At 45.1% G+C, this 24,574-nt stretch overlaps 1 pseudogene; it reads right to left on the minus strand.

The window, feature by feature from the left end:
* Positions 1-817: 817 nt before the first annotated feature.
* The window catches only part of LOC136624397 (gastrula zinc finger protein XlCGF26.1-like), a 30,249-nt pseudogene continuing 6,492 nt past the window's right edge, over positions 818-24,574 (minus strand).

The following is a 24,574-nucleotide window of genomic DNA, read 5'->3' on the forward strand; positions in this document are numbered from 1 at the left end:
GGGGAAAAAAAGTAGACCGATAAATTTAAAAACCTTTTTAATAATCCCGGCGATCAGCTGCAAATTGTCACACTAACAAGACAGACGTACCCAGGAAGACATGGTTCTTCTTAGAAGCTTTTGAGTATGCCACATGAGAGCCACACAGGAATTTGGTAGTAGATTTAAGAGAAGACACAACAGAGGAACTCCTCTTAAGCACGGGGTTGTTTCCACCAGCTTTAGCGGCAGTGTACATTCAAAAGAAAACTGCTTCTAAGAAGTGAGTTAATCATCCTACTAACTATTGTAAACTCTGCACATTGTGCTGACAAGATGTCTGAGGGATTACACTGCAATTGGGGCCTCTTAAAAAGCTGATAAAAGCAACACCTACAGTCAGAAAGTCTACTTTGTGCAATGCAAGGAGTGCTTTAATCATAGCCATAGAGGAAATTGCTTTAAGTAAAAGGGCGAATACCTCTAAAACAGCCTGGGTGATAAAACCCTGGCAATAAAAAAAAAGCGGATATTGAATCAGGCAGGAAGAGGGAGTTTACAGGCTTTGCGATTCCAATAATGAGACTGTGCTTGAGCACACTGGCCCAGAGAACAGCTGATCACTAGGGGCCCCAGTGATAGACTCCACAGATCTATTATTCATGACTGATCTTGAGAATGAGCCATTAATAGTTGACAACTGGACAATCCCTTTAATTCTCAACTAAATTCAGCTACAAATCTGTAATCCAGGAAAAAACTAAGAGAAACCAAAAAGTTTTGGCGCAGTCATTTTTTTTCAATACCTGCAACCACTTTTGAGTTAGGGATGATATGCTGATTGTTAATAAAGGTTTATTGAATTATATAATATGGAAAACACCAATTGTATGACTTTTCAATTGTCATGATATTAATAAATCTAGTATACAACTGAGATCATCTTGATGGTCGGTAACAGAAGTTCACGTGAGGCGGCTGAGGTTTTCAATCACAATAACTTAAGAAGACAAGCAGATTCTAATATATTAATATGGGTTCTCCGCTGTGTAAGTTGTCCATAGTCAAAAATGGCTGCTGCCACGTGTGAATTCTCCAACGTCTAACAAGATGTATAGCTAAAATATTTCCAAGAATCTGAACATAAATGCAGGTTTTCCCCTGTGTGAGTTCTCTTATAGTTAACAAGATCTGATTTGTCTTAAACATATTGACAACAGTCAGAATATAAAAATGTTGTCTCCCCTGTGTGAATTCTCTGATGTGCAACAAGAAGTATTTTCCACATTCTGAACATGAAAATGGCCTCTCTCCTGTGTGAGTTTTCTGATGTTTAACAAGATGTGATTTGTTCAAAAAACATTTTCCACATTCTAAAATGACTTCTTCCCTGTGTGAATTCTTTGATGTGTAATAAGAGTTGTATTACTTGTAAAACATTACCCGCATTCTGAACAGGAAAATAGCCTCTCCCCTATGTGAGTTCTCTGATGATTAACAAGAACTGAATTCTGGGTAAAACATTTCCCACAGACAGAACACGAAAATCGCCTCACCCCATGTGAATTTTCTGATGTTTAACAAGGGATGATTTCTGAGCAAAACATTTCCCACATTCTGAACATGAAAATGACTTCTCTCCTGTGTGAATTCTCTGATGCTCAATAATGGATGATTTCTGAGCAAAACATTTCCCACATTCTGAACATGAAAATGGCTTCTCTCCTGTGTGAATTCTTTGATGATAAACAAGACGTGATTTGTGGATAAAACATTTCCCACATTCTGAACATGAAAATGACTTCTCTCCTGTGTGAATTCTCTGATGATCAACAAGATGTGATTTTCTGGTAAAACATTTCCCACATTCTGAACATGAAAATGGCTTCTCTCCTGTGTGAATTCTCTGATGATTAACAAGAACATATTTCAGGGTAAAACATTTCCCACAGACAGAACATGCAAATGGCTTCTCTCCTGTGTGAATTCTCTGATGATCAACAAGATGTGATTTTCTGGTAAAACATTTCCCACATTCTGAACATGAAAATGGCTTCTCTCCTGTGTGAATTCTCTGATGATTAACAAGAACATATTTCAGGGTAAAACATTTCCCACAGACAGAACACGAAAATCGCCTCTCACCAGTGTGAATTTTCAGATGTTCAACAAGGTATGATTTCTGAGAAAAACACTTCCCACATTCTGAACAAGAAAATGGCTTCTCTCCTGTGTGAATTCTCTGATGTCTAACAAGATATGATTTTTGGGTATAGCATTTGCTACATTCTGAACATGAATATGACTTCTTCCCTGTGACAACTGTTTCTTCTTCAACATCTCTTCTGTAAATGTTATGTTGCTTACTAGTCTGTGATGAATTAGAAGATGGAACCTCTATAAAAGGATCAGATGACAGATGTTTGCTGGGAAGGGCTGAGGGTACATCTGGGATAATGGCAGGCTCTTCGTGTGTATCTTGTATGTTACCATCATCTTCCACTGTAAAACCTGAAGATATCAAATGTTCCTCTGAGCTCCTGATGTCGTCATCTGCCAAGAATAAAACAGATTAACATTACAATTATATCAATATTTTATGAAAATGTCTATATAAAATATTCATACAAATTGTGAAAAAGACAAGTTACAAAAACCCTGTGCTCTTTTATGTATGAGGTTTTACTTACTTGAATAAGGGGTTTGCAGACATTAGCGAACCTCCTCAAGAATCCTGGTTAGCCTCTAAATTATCACCCGTTCCTCCAGGTTTCTTTTGGAGAGTCGGTACCTTCTGGTGTTTATTCCATTAGCGTAGGACAATAGATACAATACAGGAGATGCAACGCGAGTCGGAGGGCTTACTGACTAATCTGCCACCTCCCATGAGCATATGACACAGAGACATGATAAAATATCAGGTACTTCTTAGAACTGGGGCGACCGGAAGTGTGTACGTGCGTGCATCCAGAAGAAAGCTGCTGAGCTATATCCCGGTACACGCTTAACCGGAAGCAGAGGTAAATTTCTAGATGCAATTTTGTGCGCATGCTCGTCTTGCACATGCTCTTTATACAGATTAAGTATACTTAATAACAAACGAGTGCCACATTTTATATTATTTCTCCAGAACCCCCATACTTTTATTTTTTACACACAAATCTCCAAAATTTAACCCCTTAGTGACGGCCCCATCGGGTTTCTTCGTCCTCACTAAGTGGGCTTTAATCCTAGAGGACGTAGAAACATGCGTCTTCTTAGGATTAATACCCTCTTAGCTGAGGACGTGACAGCTTCATGTTGTTGGTGCCCGCAGGTAGCTGACAGCATTGAGCTGTCATCTTGGGCTGCGGGCAGTCCCCCCCGGCAATGCAATCGGCGCTATCCAATGGATACCCATCCCAACCAGCCCCTGTAATTACCCCTGTCTTCGGAAATACCACACAGTTAACATTATTACTTTTATCTAAGATTTGGGGAACGCCGAAAAGGGTGTGGATGGGGGGGAATTTTTTAACCTGTCAATTTTTATTCCGTACAAGTGAGCAGTGGGGCCTGGAATTTATTCAGTTGTACCCTGCAATCCAACGGGTGTTCCTTCCATTATAGGCCTTGCCACGTGTCCTAGACGTAGACTAGGGCCACAATGGGTATGTTTCTGAACACGGGACAAACGGGGGGATCCATTTTGGGGTAAAGTCTTCATTCCTATGTACACTGTACAAAAAAATTTAAATTGACAAAATTGCCCCAAAAAATGAAAATTGTAATTTTTTCCTTCTGCTTTGCTTAGATTCATTCAAATACTGTGGGGTCAAAATACACAGTACACCCCTAGATGAATTCGTTAAGGGGTCTAGTTTTCAAAATGAGGTCATTTGTGGGGGTTCTCTATCGTTTTGGCCGCTCAATGACTCTACAAGTGGGCAATGGGACCTGGAATTTATCCCGTTGTACCCTGAAATCCAATGGGTGCTAATTCCATTATAGGCCTAGCAATGTTTCCTTTAAGTAGATTAGGGCCACAATGGGTATATTTCTGAACATGGGAGAAACAGGGGTATCCATTTTGGGGTGCAAGTCTTCATTCATGTGTGTGCTGTACAAAAAAGTTGTTTTTAAACTGACAGTATTGCCAAAAAAATGAAAATCACTATTTTTTCCTTTTGCTTTGCTTGAATTCATTCAAAAACTGTGGCGTCAAAATGGGCAGGGCACCCTCAGATAAATTTGTTAAGGGGTCTAGTTTTTAAAATGGGGTCATTTGTGGGGGTTCTATATGGTTTTAGCCGCTCAAGAGCTCTACAAGAGTGGTATGGGGCCTAAAACGCCTTCAAGCAAAATTTAGGTTCTGAAAGACTACTCGGGGCCAATTTGGGCCCCGTTGTGCATCCAGATATAAGATTAGGGCCACAATTAGTATATTTCTGAAGAAGGGAGAAACAGGGGGATCCATTTTGGGGTATCAATCCTCATTTTCATGGGCACTATAGGGAAAAAATGTCTTTAAAATGACATATTTGCAAAAATATGAAATTTTATTTTTCCTTCTCTAAATTTAATTAATTTCTGAAAAAAAACTGTGGGGTCAAAATACACACGACCCCCCTAAGTGGATACATTAAGGGGTGTCGTTTTAAAAAGGGGGTAATTTAGGAGGGTATCTATCATTGTGACACCTATGAGCCTTTGCAAACTTGGCTTGCTATAAGAAAACAAAGTGTTCCTCAAAATGCTGAAAATTAATGTTAAATTCGTACGTCATCTAAATGGTAAAAAAAAAAACACAAAGTTTTTCAAATGTGCATTCAGAATAAAGTAAACAGATGGAAATATATATGCTTAAAAAATTTGTACAGTATGGTTGCGCATATTACAGTTGAAAATGTGAAAAAAATGATAATTTTTTAAAACTTTTTTCCAGTATTGGTACTTTTAATAAACATACACGAATTAAATCGCTCTATTTTTGCAACGTAAATTAAGTACAACATGTGGCGAAAAAACAATGTCAGAATCACTTGGATATGCAAAACCTTCACGGAGTTATGCTATGTTGAACGACATGTCAGATTTCCAAAATCTGGCTCCGTCACTAACGTGCAAACAGGCTTCGTCACTAAGGGGTTAATGAACAATCTATTGTATAAAAGAAGTGTTTTAAAGAGAAGGGGTACCCAGGGGTACTGGTGAGTTCAGCGATGCTAAGAGCGCAACAACAAGACCAGTTAGAGAATCCACAACAGAAACCTGAGAAAACTGAGGAGCAGAACTCCAAAACATTGTTCAGAATCCACATTAATCCTCAACCTTCCCACCTGAGGAACATCCTATCGAAACATTGGGGGATCCTACGAGGTGACCCCTTTCTATCTGACAATATCCCCAGTCGACCTCAAGTGGTACTCAAGAAATAAAACTGAAAAATATACTGGCACCCTCCCACCAACCCAATTGGAAGATCCTAACTCATATTCCAGGTACATCCATGTGTGTGTGGAGGGGGGGAGTGAGGGGCATATACGACGCTTTTGGATGAGGCATAGAAAATTGTAAATGCTGCCAGAATATTTGCCACAGCAGGAAGGAGATATTTATACAAGATGTGAATAAGAGTTATATTCTACAATATCTTTTAAACTATGGATCAATCTATATTACTTACCTCCTTGAGTGTCCATGCGGCCTGAAATATGTGGGCTGAACAATAAACGCATTACAGACTTGAGTGAACAATCACCGTATGAATATTAATAGCAAAAAAACTATTTCACGTAACACCACTGACCAAAGAAAAATATTAGGTGTCTTCGTACCGATGGACAAAAAATACATTTACAAACAAACTGGAACAGTTGCACCCCCCCCACCCCCCCACCCCACCATGACCGCCATGCTGTATATGCCTGTGGTCTCACCAGCAGCTGGCTGGCCCTCCGCCGGAACATTGCAAAAACGGGGGCAAAGAGGGAAAAGTTAACATTGTTGTGGGGTCTGGCTGAGGGAAAAATCCAAGGCAGCGTTTTTAGAGAAGTTCCAACAATATCCGTTTCTAGCTTAATCCATTGTTTAGACTTCCTGTGGAAGTGCCAGTCGAACAATCTAAGAAGGATAGAGGCTTAAGGCCAGAAAGCCCCGCCCCTCCTGTGGGTTTAGGTTTTGAGAGGGTTCGGTAGCTGATGTGTAAAAGCAGATTGCAGGCATTTAAAAAAATTCATGGGGGGCTGAATAGGCAGAGTCTGGAATAAGTACAACAAGCGAGGGGCGACGTCCATCCTTAGCACATTTATTCCACCAAAACGGGAGATATTTTTTGTCGTAGTTATTCTAGCTCAGATATGTAAAAATATTAAATAGTTAAAGGGGTTTTCCCATTAACTGCAGGTACAATAATTTGTGGAGCGCCTAGTCTACTGATAACATCCTAATGGGACAATTACTTTACCCAATAAATTTACTTTTTTACTTCCACATTGTAGGACGTGTTCTGCGCTGATTTCCTCCCATGCGGTGATGGTAATTTCCTACCTCCAGGGGGCGCTCATACAGCTTGTAAGATTACAGAGCGCAGGAGCCAAATGAGCCGTGGATAAGAGCTGCTGACGCCCCCTGCTGTAAACTGCCCTGTACTGCGCTGCAACTACAGTCTGCTGATCATGTGCTGCTGACCGGGGAATAAAGACGCCTTTACAAGCCCGGCACCGCCATTATCAGTGGGCACACATATGTTTGTAGCCATTCACTAACCCAGCTGACTGTTATTTGTACCAAGATGTGGGAAGTTCCTACTGAGCATGCCCAGTCCTTCTGGTTCCAGCAGCAGAGGAGAGGGACATGATAATAGTACTTGCACATGTGCGGAGGCAGCACTGGGGACGGGGGTCCAGGTCTGATAGAGTGATTGGGTGTTGCAGAGACCCTGACATAGTGCATGGGGTATCAGCTGGGGGCAGATGGAAGGAGCAGCTGAATGCAGGATGAGGATGGCTTCTCCTTACACGGCGCCTGTGGCTCTACCAAAACATTAAGGGGAAATAACATAACTGCTTGTATAGCTTATTGCTGTATATTCCACGATTATTACAGAACTGCTGACTGATTTGTGCTCGTTGCAGCCTGCAGGCACACGGCGAAGGACCGTCCTGAACTCACTATCCACAGCATCAGGACAGGGATCTGCTCCTTTGTGCAAGGAGGAACAGGAGAAGTAGTGCCAGAACCCTACAGAATGACCCTCAGCAGACCATAAAATAATAATCTTTATTTGTATAGCGCCAACTTGTTCTGCAGCGCTTTCAAGCACAGGAGAAAACCGACAATACAACAAATTACATGTTTTTCTACAATCAATTTGAAACAAACGAGGTGGAGGCGATATAGGCAGTACAGGAATTACATGAGTAAATCAGTTATTAGGAAGAAAACGGGTGGATCGGCAGGGAGGTGCCGGGGTAGAGGTCATATGCAGGGTGGAAGGTGTGGGGAGCGGTAGGGAGGGGCAGGGGGACTAGGTCAGGAGATTTAGCATGCCTTCCTGAAGAGGTGTGTTTTTAAGGCGAGTCTGAAATTTTGTGCATTGTGGATTGTCCAGATGCCTTGGAGTAGAGCTTTCCAGAGGATGGGTGCTGCTCTGGTGAAGTCCTGGAGGCGAGCATGTAAGGTTTGTATTAGTGGGGAGTTTAGTCTGCATGTGTTAGCGGATCGGAGTATGTGGGCTGGGTGATAAATGGACAGAAGGGAAGCGATGTGCCATGGGTGAGGGTGAGGAGTTTAAATTTAGTTCTGCAGTGGATGGGCAGCCAATGCAATGACTGGCATAGTTCAGAGGCATCGGAGAAATGGTGGATAGAAAAATGAGCCTAGCTGGTGTGTCTAATATAGATTGAAGAAAGAGAGTCTGGTGCGGAAAGGCCGTTGAGCAGCAAGTAGCAGTAGTCAAGTTGGGAATGGAAGAGGGCGGCAACAAGTGTCTTTAGCATGTCCATGGTGAGGAATAGCCAGATTTAAGCAATATTTCTGAGGAGCAGGTGGCATTTTTGGGACAAACATTGGATGTGGGGGTTGAAGAAGAGGTCAGAGTCTGGTATGACACCCAAGAAGTGGGCGTGCTGTCTGGGAGTGGTGCCAGATACCAATATGGAGATATTGGAGGGAGATCGGTGAGCAGAGGGTGGAAACACAAGGTGGTCAGTATTGGAAAGGCTTTGTTTGAGAAAGAGGAAGGACATGGTGTTAGAGACAGCAGACAGACAGTCTGTGGGATTTTGGAGGAATGGTGTTGAGATGTCACAGGAAGAGGCATATAGCTGGGTGTCCTCAGCGTAGATCTGGAATTAGAGGCCGAGTTTGCGGATGGTTTGTCCAATTGGGACTTTAGAGAAGATTAGGGGACCAAGGTCTGAGCCCTGGGGCACCCCAACAGTGAGAGGAGGTGGAAAGGAAATAGGGCCAGTAAGGAGGGCTGATAGAGCGAAGCATGTTGAGGAGGAGTTTGTAGTCTACAGTGTCAAATGCTGCAACAGGTCAAGGAGGATTAGCAGGGAATAGTCGCCTCTCGACTTCGCTGTCATCAGGTCACTACTGACCAAATTGTTGGAAACAGACTCCGCGGGAACCATGAGGGCCCAACATGCTGTAGTGGAAGCTGAGCTCACATCCCAGCACCATGTAGCTTGAATAGCATTTGCCAGAGACACCGGAATTGGCAAGTCCACCATTGGCACCCTGTTCTCTAGGTAGATTCCCCTCAGTATATACACACAGAGGTGAGCTAGATTCCCCTCAGTATATACAGCCAGAGGTGAGGTAGATTCTCCTCAGTATATACACCCAGAGGTGAGCTAGATTCTCCCCAGTATATACACCCAGAGGTGAGCTAGATTCTCCTCAGTATATACAGCCAGAGGTGAGCTAGATTCTCCTCAGTATATACACCCAGAGGTGAGCTAGATTCTCCTCAGTATATACACCCAGAGGTGAGCTAGATTCTCCTCAGTATATACACCCAGAGGTGAGCTAGATTCTCCTCAGTATATACACCCAGAGGTGAGCTAGATTCTCCTCAGTATATACACCCAGAGGTGAGCTAGATTCTCCTCAGTATATACACCCAGAGGTGAGCTAGATTCTCCTCAGTATATACACCCAGAGGTGAGCTAGATTCTCCTCAGTATATACACCCAGAGGTGAGGTAGATTCTCCTCAGTATATACACCCAGAGGTGAGGTAGATTCTCGAAAATATATACACCCAGAGGTGAGGTAGATTATCCTCAGTATATACACCCAAAGGTTAGCTAGATTCTCCTCAGTATATACACACAGAGATGAGGTAGATTCTCGAAAGTATATACACAGAGAAGTGTGCCAACATCTCCTTAGTATATACACAGAGAAGCATTAGATTCTCTTCAGTATATGCACAGAGAAGTGTTAAATTTTCCTCAGTATATACACATAGAGGTGAGGTAGATTCTCCTCAGTATATACACATAGGATGAGGTAGATTATACAAATCATTTCCTTAAGCTTTATGTATCACAGATTTTTTCAAGCTTAGAATTGAATACTTAAGTTGTGACCCCTTTACTTTTCCTATGTAGGATCTAAAGAATGGTCATTGCAAATTTAACACTTGTACGACACTGGGAAGTTACATAACATAGGGAGTCACTCACTTTTGCACTTAGCATTGTATAATCAAGTTGTGAATGTTTTAGTTTTCCTATTTAGGACCAAAATAATGGTCATGCCAAATTTTATGTTTGTACGACACCAGGAAGTAAGAGAGTTAATGGCTAGTCAGTGAGTGTTTTCATCTTTATATATATATATACTAGCTGATATACCCGGCTTCGCCCGAGTTAATTTACTACAGGTGTTTACATGTTGTTTGCAGGGAAAATGAAGTCATAGTTACTTGAAAACCAAGGAATAAAATATGTATACACATATAGGAGTGTTAGATTCTCCTCAGACTGTATGTAGCAATCTCCCTCTGCAGAATGTGCAACCTCTACCACTCTCCTCAGATTTTACTTTTAAAGGTAACGCCCCTTTTTATTCAAATTTACCCCCAGACTGGAGGTTGTAGCCCCTTCTTAGCCTTAGAGGCTCCATCCCTGCAGTGCATGGCCGCTTCCTTATGTACTTTATAGCCTTTCAGTATATACTCATAGAGGTGAGGTAGATTCTCCTGAGTATATATACACAGAGATCAGTTAGATTCTCCTCAGTATATAAATCATTTCCCTAGGCTTTATCGTTTCTGAGAAAAGAACTATGTAATGTATGGCGGCTTTTCAGTTTTTCACGCTTAGAATTAAATATTGAAGTTGCAACCCCTTTACTTTCCCCATTGGGACATAAAGAATCATTGTGGCAAATTTCATGTTTGTGCAGTTCATACGTGTGTTATGTGTTACATTACACATAAGGGCACTTACTTTTGCACTTAGAATTGAATAATCAATTTGCCACCCCTTGACTTTTCCTACTTACAACCCAAAGAATGTTCATGCCAAATTTCACGCTTGTACGACTCCGGGAAGTAATATAACATAGGGGGAAAGTTAGTTTTTGCACTTAACATTGAATAATCGAGTAATGACTCTTTTTCCTATTTTGGACTAAAAAACCGTTGTGCCAAATTTCATGTTTGTCCGACATCAGGAAGTTAGAGAACTAGTGGCGAGTCAGTCAGTGAGTGAGGGCTTTTGCCTTTATATATATAAAGATTTTGACTGAATAAGGGAATATACAGCTGAAAACCCCGACAACACAGACTCTTCTCTACATGCAGTCTCACCTGGGGGGTCATCTGTAGGAATCCCCTCCTTGCACGGCTGATACCCCCTCACATGTGTCTCTGTAGCATCAATAGGGATCGGATCTTCCTCCAGTTTCACCAGCTGTGAAATAAATATTGTAAAAGTCATCACACAGTTGGAGAAGTCGTGTGGAAGGTTTTATATGGCCAGAAAAGGTCATTAATTAGTATGAGGAGCCGGAATGACATGACAGCAGTAGTGATCTGGGCCAAATAGCTGCAGGTCTCCTGTATAACTCCAACCTGTTGCTTCTTTATTCCAATCAGAAGTCTCCAGAACCAGAAAATAGTGATAAGATGCGGAGATCTAGTGTCTGCGGTGGCTGTAATCCTGCCATCTCCAGCTTTCTCATTACACAAGTATCAATCATATAATAAGACTGAACACAAGACCTTCCCAGCCGTCCTACAGACCAGAGGGAAGATTTCATGAGACCTTCTCTCCATCTACCTGATCATCCTGTGGAAGAAGAGGCCGGGGACATCTCTCCGCTGCTGTTCTCTTATTGGATCTACCTGCAGAAAACACACAGACAGCCACTGAATTTATTCTCTACATACAAATAATAAAGGCCGTGTGGATTTAGTCCTGTCTATTACCTAGTGATGGGAGGGACTGGTGGTCCTCCATCATGATGTCCTTGTACAGATCCTTGTGTCCTTCTAAATACTCCCACTCCTCCATGGAGAAATAGACAGTGAAGTCCTGACACCTTATAGGAACCTGACAACACAATGATACCATAATCACCCAGACACGTTATACTGCCATAGCGTTACTGTATAATGTCCCAGCATTCCCAGCAGCATCACCTTTCTAGTCAGCAGCTCAATCATCTTATTGGTGAGTTCTAGGATCTTCTGCTCATTGATCTCCTCCAGTATCAGGGGGCGAGGTGGAGGCCCTGTGATTGGGCTCAGGGGTCTTCCCCATCCATCAGACACCGGGGCCTGACAACCATCACTAGAAGTCTTCTTCACTATCATGTAATCCTGTTTATGGGGAGATACATCTATAAATATCCCTGCAGACATTTCTAGAGTCCTCCCAGTCTGGTCCGGCAGTTATGTCGGCTCTTCACATCTGTGTTCCTCAGTTCTGTTGTTCTGTGAGGGCACGTGTATATATTGCTATATGTTTTTATATCTATATCAAATTCTATGCAATGCTTTGTAACAAAAAAACCTAATATTCAAAATACGTAATATGCATTCTTAAAAAATCATATCAGATACGACAAAGGCTTCTGCAAGGCGGAGAAGACTGTGTCTTGGAAAATTACAAAGAGGAACAGGATAGAACGGCGATTAGCTTGGCAGTTTAAGGAACTTGCAACATCTTGCTCGAAGGACTGAGAGAAAAAGAGAAGTGTCTGCTATGAATAAGGAACATGTGATTGATACAGCCGCCTGTCTGATTAACTTTTGCTATGGACAGTATTATGGACATATATAGTGACTAGCTGATATACCCGGCTTCGCCCGAGTTAATTTGGTACTGGTGTTTATCTGGTGTTCACACGGAAAATCTTATGAAGTCGTGGTTACTTTAGAGATACTGAGGAAAAACATATGTTCACCATTTTGCATAGTTCTCTGCGTTACCCAGGAAACACTATGTGGAGGCAACCATGCGACGTTTCCTTTATATAAAATGACATCAGGAAGTGAGAGAATTAGATTACATACATAAAATTTGGACACTAATTCTTTTGCGCTTAGAATTGAATAATCGAGTTGGGACCCATTAGCTTTTCCTATTTATGACACAATCAATGCTCGTGCCAAATTTTCTGTTTCTATGACACCGGAAAGTGAGAAAATTACATTCCGCACGTAAAATTTGGACGCTAATTCTTTTGCGCATAGAATTGAATAATCGAGTTGGGACCCATTAGCTTTTCCTATTTATGACATAATCAATGCTCGTGCCAAATTTTCCGTTTCTATGACACCGGAAAGTGAGAAAATTACATTCCGCACGTAAAATTTGGACGCTAATTCTTTTGCGCATAGAATTGAATAATCGAGTTGGGACCCATTAGCTTTTCCTATTTATGACATAATCAATGCTCGTGCCAAATTTCATGTTTCTATGACATTGGGAAGTGAGAGATTTAGATTATGTACGTAAAATTTGGACACTAATACTTTTGCGCATAGAATTGAATAATGGAGTTGGGACCCATTAGCTTTTCCTATTTATGACATAATCAATGCTCGTGCCAAATTTTCCGTTTCTATGACACCGGAAAGTGAGAAAATTACATTCTGCACGTAAAATTTGGACGCTAATTCTTTTGCGCATAGAATTGAATAATCGAGTTGGGACCCATTAGCTTTTCCTACTTATGACATAATCAATGCTCGTGCCAAATTTCAAGTTTCTATGACATTGGGAAGTGAGAGATTTAGATTATGTACGTAAAATTTGGACACTAATACTTTTGCGCATAGAATTGAATAATGGAGTTGGGACCCATTAGCTTTTCCTATTTATGACATAATCAATGCTCGTGCCAAATTTCCCGTTTCTATGACACCGGAAAGTGAAAAAATTACATTCCACACGTAAAATTTTGACGCCAATTCTTTTGTGCTAGAATTGAATAATCAAGTTGGGACCTATGAACTTTTCCTATTTATGACATAATTAGAGATGAGCGAGCACCAAAATGCTCGGGTGCTCGTTACTCGGGACGAACTTTTCGCGATGCTCGAGGGTTCGTTTCGAGTAACGAACCCCATTGAAGTCAATGGGCGACCCGAGCATTTTTGTATTTCGCCGATGCTCGCTAAGGTTTCCTTGTGTGAAAATCTGGGCAATTCAAGAAAGTGATGGGAACGACACAGCAACGGATAGGGCAGGCGAGGGGCTACATGTTGGGCTGCATCTCAAGTTCACAGGTCCCACTATTAAGCCACAATAGTGGCAAGAGTGCCCCCCCCCCCTCCCAAAAACTTTTACTTCTGAAAAGGCCTCATTAGCATGGCATACCTTTGCTAAGCACCACACTACCTCCAACAAAGCACAATCACTGCCTGCATGACACTCCACTGCCACTTCTCCTGGGTTACATGCTGCCCAACCGCCCCCCCTCCCCCCCACAGCGCACACCAAAGTGTCCCTGGGCAGCCTTCAGCTGCCCTCATGCCACACCACCCTCATGTCTATTTAGAAGTGCGTCTGCCATGACGAGGAACCGCAGGCACACACTGCAGAGGGTTGGCACGGCTAGGCAGCGACCCTCTTTAAAAGGGGCGGGGCGATAGCCCACAATGCTGTACAGAAGCAATGAGAAATAGAATCCTGTGCCACCGCCATCAGGAGCTGCACACGTGGGCATAGCAATGGGGAACCTATGTGCCACACACTATTCATTCTGTCAAGGTGTCTGCATGCCCCAGTCAGACCGCGGTTTTTAATTCATAGACACAGGCAGGTACAACTCCCTATTGTGAAGTCCCTGTGGACCCACTGCTGGGTGGGTGCCAGGAAGCCACCGGCGGTACATAGAACTATCCCATTGCATTGCCCAACACAGCTGAGGTAGTAATGTCGTGCTTAATGCAGGTGGGCTTCGGCCCACACTGCATGCCCCAGTCAGACTGGGGTTCTTTACAAGTGGACACATGTAGGTTAAACTCCGTGTGCACCTACAGCATGGGTGGCTCCCTGGAACCCACCGGCGATACACAAAAATATCCCATTGCATTGCCCAACACAGCTGAGGTAGTAATGTTGTGCTTAATACAGGTGGGCTTCGGCCCACACTGCATGCCCCAGTCTGACTGTGGTTCTTTACAAGTGGAAACAGATGCATTTATAATTCCCTGTGGACACACAGCATGGGTGGCTCCCTGGAACCCACCGGCGGTACATAAAAATATCCCATTGCATTGCCCAACACAGCTAAGGTAGTAATGTCATGCTTAATGCAGGTGGGCTCCGGCCAACACTGCATGCCCCAGTCAGACTGGTAATATGTACCTTAACAGTAACCGCGTTGGTGGGAAATGGCCTCGCCGCCATCATGTCTTTGGGAAGCCTCTGTTTCCACACCCCAGGGGCTATTGAAAAAAAAAAAACCCCGTTTCGGCGCGGGACAACCTCTTTAAGGACTCCATGGCCGATGTCTGCACCAAATACCATCCATAGCATGCTACGGGAAAACGCTTTTTCCTGCACACTTACGGAAACAAATTGCGGTTTCCACGAGCGGAGGAAATATCGCAGCACATTTCATTTTCGTGTGATGTCTGCATGGATGGCTTCCATTTAAGTCAACGGAAGCTGCTCGACCCGCGGTCCATCCGCAACTGACATAGCAGGCAGGTCACAGATTCCAATTCATCACCTAGCGACGGTGTGGGGAACAAAATTGAGGAAAAATAGCTGTACAGTGCATGTCCGACAGCGAGTCATGTGGACCATCCACAGTATAGATGAAGAACAGAATAGACAGGTACGAGCAGATGCCGGCCGGGCACAGGGTCAGACTCCACTGTGGGCTACCGCATACAGAAATCAACCTCTTTGTGTGCAAGGAAGCTGATGATGATGTCATACCCATGCACTTCTGCACAGTGTACAGCATCTCTGTGCCTGCTGGTCTCCTCACACAGAGAACTGGTCCGGGGTATGTACCTATCTGTCTCTTTCATCTATTTATCTAATGACCTATCACTCATCTATCTCTCTCTCTCTCATCTATCTATCTACCAAGCTCGCTCATCTACCTACCTATCTATCTCTCATCTAGCTACCTACCTATCTCATCTATCTACCTACCTCATCTATCTACCTACCCATCTCTCTCATTTATCTACCTACCTATCTCTGTCATTTATCCATCTACCTACCTCTCTCATCTATCTCTCCATCTACCTACCTATCTCTCTTGTTAGTGCAATTTTCGCTATTCGATATACTGTGGGTGCCATATTAGATAGGAATAATGTACAGGCCTGGAGACCCTTTTAAAAGAGCACACGTCTAAATCATGTGTGCCAAGGTTCTCCTTTTATTTAGGCGGGTAAAAGTTTATATAAGGTTTTAAATCAGGAAGTTAGGTAATTTAGGATACAGTTACATGATTTTGTGTGCTGGTAGGTCATTCTCATAGGGAGGTATTTGTGAGGTAGCTGTGAGATCATTTACCCGGGAGGAGCTTCCCTTGAGCATGCTCTATTCATTGTTGACTTCTTGTCCGAAGGAAATACTTCCTGTGTTTCTCTCCAACCAGCCATTTACTGTCCCTTTACATAAAGGCATTCCTAGATAGGTTTTCAACTGGTTAAAAACCAGTTTGACCAGTTTTTGGACACAAAGCACTGCTGCTTCAATTCTCGTGGAGGGAGGGGGGGGGGGGGGGCGCGATGTTCCCTTCCCCCAGAGGATTAGATTAGACACAATATAGCATCTTCACAGCTTATAAAAATACAGAAAATACAGACAAGATGGTGAACCTCTCAGCCATCTACCACACTCTCATCTACCTACCTCTCTCATCTATCTATCTACCTTATCTGTCCATCACTGCTATATAGTTATGCATCTCCCTGTATAGACTGTATATAATTGCACATTTTGCACACAATTAAAAAATGCATCAAAAACACCTGCAGTTTCTTATAGTGTATGCGGCATCTTAAAAACGTATGTGGTCTTTGAATACCGCATGCAGTTTTTTAAAATGTATTCTTTTATTTTATTTCAAAAGTATAACAAAAAACATGAACACACCCTAAGGCCGCTCTCACACATGCGTTCAGAAAACGCAGTTCTAAATTGTGGCATTTTTACTGCAAGCTCTAGTGGAGTTTTTGACCGCATGGTACAACATTTGACAGCGCTTCTAAATGCACCCCACCATTGTGATGCGTGAGGAGGTACGTTAAAAAACACAAAAATAGAACAGACAGCTCTCGAAAATCGCGGCATTAGGAACACTGCATTCAAGCTCAGGTCTGAGTAACCCCATTAAGGTCAATGGGAGCATTGTACGGTGGTTAGCATGACGCTCGGGGCGCCGTGCTAATAGCGGTAAAGAGCGGTGTGAGAGAGTGGCCCAAGGGGCTACAAACAAGTTTTCCTGTAGTGCAGGATTTAGGCATGGGTACAGGGGGTGGGGGAGGCCCTGAGCTGAACTTTTGCACCCGGGCCCCTGAGCCTTTAGGTACGCCCCTGCTCTCACCTCTCCTGTAAGCTGGAAGAGTATCTCTAGCGTGAGGGTGAATAAACTCTCCGCCATCTTGTCCCGGTTCCTCTCCATCCTTGTCAGGTCAATCAGGATAATTATCTGATATAGAAGATATCAGCCGAGGATCCTGAAAGGGAAGAAGACGAGACAATGTAACATCATACAAAATCCGCTATAATAATACAATTACCGGGCATTCCCCCCTCTTCCCTTCCGCAGCCCCGCTGAGCCCCAACACAACCCCCTCCACACCCCACTGCTCGGCCCCCACTGCTGACCCCCAGTTCATTAGCACCATTATCAGCCATCTTCTGTCTTCCTGACTGACAGGACTGCCACATAGCGCCACGCTGTTCACAGCATTACCTGACTTGTCCCACAAACCCCAGACATGCTGGGTGCAAGGATGGAGAGGGGGCTGAGTCAGGTGATGCTAGGAACAAAGCCACTCTGGGTGATACATAGGGGGCACTATAACTAAGTGGGCCAACAAAGGCAGCATTACAGCTTAGTGAAGGCACAAAGGGACTTCTTAATTAAAGGGAAAGAGACATTACTAATTTGTCAGACCACAGAAGATGCATTAGTACTATAGGGGAGTTACTGAGAGGCTAATTGGGGCAGTGTCAGGATGGACAGAGTGTGCAGGGACTAGTCGTAGCTGGAAGAAGTCTTCATGGCGGTCTAGGCCCAGAGAAAGAAGATAAATGGATGACCACAATCAGAGGACACATCACCTGTGATCACTGAAGGTAACTGCACTGTAATCACTAATACTGGAGGTAACTGCACTGTAATCACTATCTCTGTGTACAGCTGGTATGTTTTAGAGCTCTACCATCACTGTGAGGGGATCAGTAAGCCTCCAACACACAAGGATACACAGAATACAAGAACTTCTTAATGTGTGCATTTCTCCTTATATCTACATTAGTTAATCACATTGCAGTGAGGCTACATTCACATGAGGAGCTTTAGATGAGGTTTTGGAGAGTCTGTGAAAAGCAGCATTTAAAAAACAAAAACACCCCAAAAATGTTTAAAAAAATAAAGCAGAGGGGGCGTGGCCAGCTAATGGAGGAGTAGGACACTTCTCCACAGCGAAAACAGCGGAGAATCGTCCACGGGAAGAGATACCCCGATACCCGCCGGTGGCCGCACGGAGGGGAGAAGAGATGGAGCAGCATGCCGGGACGGAGACTCAGAACCTGTGGCAGCGGGAAGCGAATCCCCGGTACTCACCAGCGGCCTCGCGGAGGGAGTGAGAAGAGGAGCGGCGAACCGGGACAGAGGCACAGCTTCCGAGACGGCAGGGAGTGAACCCCAGGTACTCGCCAGCGGCAGTGAAGAGGGGGGGGAGGGGAGTAGCGGCAAGCCGGGACAGAGGCACAGCATCCAAGGTGGCAGGAGCGGTGAGTGCAGCTGGCAGGCCAGCTACAGAGGAGTGGGGAGACATAAGCAGCCCAGAGTCGGGGTCCCCTGGGGCACACGTAGCCCCCCTCACATAACTATGGAGAAACCCTCAGGAGAAGAGGAGCAAAAGCAAGCAGCACAGGAGGAAAGAGGCCCACATCAGCCCCACTTGTCCAAAGGGTCCCTAATGCCACAGAAGGAGACAGCAACGACCCCTACGAGCAGTAAGCCCTGTGCAGGAGAGAAACCAAATAAGGGACTCCCGCAGCACACAGAGAATGGGGGAGAACCCCCACAACAAGGTTCACCCCAGACCAGCGCCCGCTCCCCACCAAGGCACGGCTCCACGTCACTGCTCAGCTCCCCACCTCCGCGCAGTTTCTCAGAATTGTACTCCGGGCAGAGAGGCCCTACCATGGGCTCCGCAAACAGCCCTTACCCTTACCCCAACAAGCCAGCTACAGTAACGTCTCAGCCGCAGCAAAGTGACCCACTGCCGCTAAAAAAGCGCTATTCAGAAGAGGCCCAGACAGACCGACTCCCGGGCCTCAACAAAACCCAAATCGACCTAGGGGTCAATTACCAGGGGGAACCCAGTAACAGAGAGAGTCAAATATCAACACTTAGACTATCCACCCAGATCCCCCCCCCCCCCCCCAAGCGGGTGGAAGATGAAGACTGGGATTGGAAAAAATGCCTCAAGGCTCTGCCGACCCAGGACCACATTGATGCTCTATTCCAGCAACTGGAAGACGCCCGTAAGGAAGATATGGCTTCCCTGCAACACTAGATCCGACAAATAGGCCAGAGAGTAGAGGCAGTAGAAGAGGCGCAGGAGAAGACTACTGAAACCCTAGAAGCCCATAATCAGGAACTACACTTACACTCTCAACAGATAATGGACCTCCAAACCCAACCCTCCTTAGCCCCCACTCTCCCACTTAGGGCTAACAGCTAGTTGAAGCTGTTATTTTCTGCCAAGCTTAGGCAGACCTTTAGTTCTAGGGGATCTACAGTGGCCCCTTTTCGTTTCCGTTTACATTTATGTTGTATGTTTCGCCCTTCTGTTCCCCCCCCCCCCCCACTTACTCTTTCCTCATGTGCCCTTCCACTACCCGCCCCCCCCTCCAACCCATTCAAGAGAGAAAGAAAAGCACCCACCCACCCGCATACTGAATGGCGAATTTAACCTTTTGCTCATTCAATACTAAAGGGCTGAACAGCCCACAGAAAAGAAGACAGCTCCTCTACCATCTCCACAGAAAAAAGGTGATGGTGGCTCTGTTGCAAGAGACCCATTTCAAAGCGGGGGGTGTGCCAATCTGTTCCTCCTCGTACTACCCAACTTGGCTACATGGCCCCGGCCCCCTCAAAAAGGCGGGAGGAGTCTGCATCGCCCTTCATAGAACCCTCCAGAATCAACAAATTGATTCAGTGATCGACCTGGGAGGAAGGTATATTTTCCTCAAGCTGGAAATACTAGGCTTTGTAATCACCTTTGCCAATATTTATCTCCCAAACCAGAACCAAGTACCTTTTGCAACAAGAGTGCTGAAGGCCCTGACCAACTTCGCAGATGGATCAAGAATAATTCTGGGTGGAGACCTCAATATGGTAATGGACCCCGCCGTGGACTCCTCTTCGGGTAAGTCCTCCGTCTCCCGATCGGCAACCAGGACTCTTAAGAAAAAATTAGACACACTACAGCTAGTTGATTTATGGAGAATCCTACATCCAGAGTCCCAGGACTACACTTTCCATTCAGCAGCTCACAGCTCCTACAGCAGGATCGATTATCTCCTGATCTCACATAGTCTTCTCGAAAGTGGCGCGTCCTGCTCACACGGAGACCTATCATGGTCGGACCATTCCCCAGTCTTTGGAGGTCTTGCGGGCTGGGGATCTACCCCAAGATACCAGTCCTGGAGACTAAGTGATAATCTCCTAAGAGGCCCCATCTGTGTGGCCGCAATTAGAAAAGAGATTGAAATCTTCAAAGAGTCACATCTAGCAGATCAAACACCCGCGCCAATAAAGCGGGAGACACTTAAATGTATCCTAAGAGGTGTGTTAATCTCCCAAGGTTCCAGAATCAAAAAAGAAAGATCGGCTACCCTATCGGGCCTACTAGCCTCTCTGAGAGCCAAGGAAACTGCTAACAAACGCAAACAAAGCGAAGTCCTGAGATCAGAAATCAAATCAATCTGACAACAGATCCTTGAGATTTTAGACCAGCGCTCGTTGGCCCTTAGAGACAAGCTTAAAGGGGTTGCCTCGCAAAAGCAGGTGGGGTTAAGTACTTCTGTATGGCCATATTAATGCACTTTGTAATATACATCGTGCATTAAATATGAGCCATACAGAAGTTATTCACTTACCTTCCCTGCGCTGGCGTCCCCGTCTCCATGGCTCTGTCTAATTTCAGCGTCTAATCTCCTGATTAGACGCGCTTGCGCAGATGGGTCTTTTCCCTTCGGCTCGGTCCGGCAGCAGCGGCATTTTGGCTCCGCCCCCTTGTACGCGTCATTGCGTTGCTCCGCCCCCGTCGCATGTGCTGATTCCAGACTCCTGATTGGCTGGAATCGGCACATGTGACGGGGCGGGGCTACGAGATGACGCGTACAAGGGGGCGGAGCCAGAACACCGCTGCTGCCGGACCGAGCCGAAGGGAAAAGACCCATCTGCGCAAGCGCGTCTAATCAGGAGATTAGACGCTGAAATTAGACAGAGCCATGGAGACGGGGACGCCAGCGCAGGGAAGGTAAGTGAATAACTTCTGTATGGCTCATATTTAATGCACGATGTTTATTACAAAGTGCATTAATATGGCCATACAGAAGTACTTAACCCCACTTGCTTTCGCAAGACAACCCCTTTAAAAAAGGGTCATTTGAGTATGGAGACAAATGTGGGAACCGACTTGCCAGAACCCTCCACCCCAGGGCCCACTTACGTATATACCCAAAATACAATCTACCAGCGGCCATCTGATCCACAACACCAAAGACATCCTAGAGGAATTTAAAGCTTACTATGATAAACTCTATAATATCACCACAGACACCCAATCCACAACACCACTGCTTAAAAGCGAGATAGACACTTATCTATCCAATCATGCACCCAAGAGCCTGGCATCTGCAGAGGCGGATAAACTAGATCTAGACTTTTCACCCCAAGAACTATTAGATATAATCCAAAATCTAAAAGTAAATAAGAGTCCAGGGCCAGATGGCTATACGGCCAGATTCTATAAACTATTTGCCGAAGAACTCTCCCCAATAGCTTTAGAAGCATTTAACTTAGTAAATAGAGGATGCCCATTCCCCAAACAGGTGCGGCAAGCCCATATCACCATCATCCTCAAACCGGGTAAGGACCCCTCGGCCTGCGGGAGTTATAGACTGATATCGCTAATAAACGTCGATATTTAGATGTTTGCCAAACTGATAGCAAACAGACTCCAGAACCTAATCCCTAGACTGATCCACTTGGAGCAAGTTGGCTTTGTCCAAGGCAGAGAGGCAAGGGACAACACCATCAAAACGATGTTCCCAATAGCCAGAGCCAAAGCAACAAAAACCCCTTTATGTCTCCTTTCAATTGATGCGGAAAAGCGTTTGATAGGGTAAGTTGGGCCTTCCTCTCTGCCACTTCGGGAAAAATTGGACTGGGCCCATGGATGCTCCAGTGGATCATGGCCCTATACCAAGACCCTACGGATAGGATCAGAGTAAGTGGAACCCTGTCTGACCCGTTCAGAGTAAGCAATGGGACGAGGCAGGGGTGTCCCCTCTCCCCCTTTCTATACATCCTAACTATGGAGACCCTAGCCAACGCCATTTGAAGTAATGACTCGATTAAATGCGTCAGAGTCAGCTCCTTGGAACACAAAATGGCACTAGTTGCCGATGATTTATTGTGGTATCTATCCAACCCCCGAGTCGGCATGCCCCTACTTCTAAAGAAATTTGAAAAGTTCGGAAGGATCAACATATACAAAATTAATGCGCAGAAATCAGAGGCCCTAAACATTTCTCTACCGCAGGCCGAGGTCTCCCACTTGGAGTCGGTACTCCCCTTTCGCTGGGTTGGTTCCCACTTAAAGTATCTGGGAGTCAATATCCCCGCAGAGCTACCAATAAGCTTTAAACTAAACTTCACTCCCTTTGCTGAGAAACTCGAGAGAGACCTTAGCAAATGGAGCCCCCTATATCTCTCATGGAATGGTCGAGTCAACGCAATTAAAATGAATGTATTGCCCCGATTTCCATATCTCTGTCAAACAATCCCGATCGGGCTCCCAAGAACATTCCTGAAAGAAATCAGATCCCTAATTTCCAACTCCGTTTGGAAAGGACGCAAACCGCGTCTGCGTTACTCACTGCTAAAGAGGGGAAAAGAAAAGGGGGGCCTGGGCTTCCCGGACTTTTCCCTCTACCACAAGGCTAACATTGCAAATTACGTCCTAGACATCCTTAAAAGTAGAAGCGCAAGGCTTTGGGTAGATATAGAACACATAGGTGAAATAGATGACCTATACGGAGCCCCCTGGATTCTGCCCAAATGGATTAAGTCAATGCCCAACATCTCCCCCTTTGGCCTACAACTATTTAAGACATGGGCGAGTTTTGCCCCCCAACATAGACTGGTCACAGTCCCAGGCCCCTTAACCCCGCTCATAGCAAATCCCCTATTTGAAGCTACTATAAGCCAGAAGGGGCTGCTGTCTATCCCAGCGGAGCCAACCCCCGGACTGAGGGACGTAGTGACGCAGACGGGCCTCGAACCCATGACCGAGATCTTGGACCAGTCCCCACCCTCAGCCAGGGTCCTAGCTTTAATACTTGCAGCTGAGAGGCTTTGTGAGTACGCTGATTCCGAAAGAAAACCTGACAGCGCCCCTGACGGAGTTTGAGCAACTCTGCATATCAAGCCTAAGCCAGAGGCCCATGATCTCCACGTTATATAAGATGTTGCTGGATCGGGAGACGGAGGAGGAGACCCCGAACTATAGGGAGGCCTGGGAACAGGAATTAGGGGAAAGTATCACGGAGGAGGACTGGTGTAAAATTTGAGCCCTAACCCACAAGCTATCCACAGCTGGCAAAATACAAGACCTCAACTATAAGATAGTCTCAAGGTGCTATAGGACCCCCCGACCACCTACAGAGGATCTTTCACCAGTCCTCTCCCGTGTGCTGGAGATGCAGTGGGAGCCGAGGCACAATGACCCACATCTGGTAGGACTGTCGACCAGTGGCTGACCTATGGGACGAGGTGACAACCCTATATAACCACATCAACCACTCAAGAGTGATAATGACACCGAAACTAGCCCTGCTCTCACTATTCCCGGGCAGCAAGAGAGAGCCGCTAAATCAAGTCTCCTAAAACATTTCATATTAGTAGTGAGAAGACTCATCTCAAGGTTCTGGCGCTCTCCAACCGTTCCAACTAGGGGCATGTGGGTTGAAGAACTCCACACCCTCATGAGATTTGGCGAACTGGGAGCCGAAGACCCAAAATCTTGGGAAGCATACTACAAGACAAGGCAGCCATGGGTAGCGTTCAGAGGGTCGGACGACCTTAAACGATGGTTAGATCAAGGCTCACTTGACTAAACCACCACCCGGACCGGCGTTCAGAGGACTCTCCACCCAGAGTCATTCCTCTGCATTTATTTCTTCTTCCACCCCCCACTCCTACCCCACCCCCCCTTGCCATCCTCGTCTATTTCCCTTCCCCCTCCCCTTCTGTCCATGTGTGTGTTTTAGATAAGATAAGTTTACATGAATGGAAAGGTGGTACTGCTCCTACAATCTTAGCCCCTTAGTGACGGCCCCATCGGGAAACTATGTCCTGTCTGAGTGGGCTTTAATCCTATAGGACGTAGTATTATGCGTCCTCTTAGGATTAATGCCCCTCAGGCTCTGGACGTGACAGCTCCATGCTGTCAGTGCCCGTAGGTAGCCAACAGCATGGAGCTGTCATCCCGGGCTGCGGGCTTTTCCCCCCCGGCATTGCGATTGGCACTATCCAATGGATAGTGCCGATCGCAATAAAGTTTTTAAAAAAGTGAAAAAAGTTAGATATTCAGCTGCCCTGATGGATCAGATCCATCAGGGCAGCTGAAAATACTCACCCGGCTT

The sequence above is a fragment of the Eleutherodactylus coqui genome, chromosome 4, assembly GCF_035609145.1.
Source record: "Eleutherodactylus coqui strain aEleCoq1 chromosome 4, aEleCoq1.hap1, whole genome shotgun sequence".
Taxonomy (NCBI): Eukaryota; Metazoa; Chordata; class Amphibia; order Anura; family Eleutherodactylidae; genus Eleutherodactylus; species Eleutherodactylus coqui.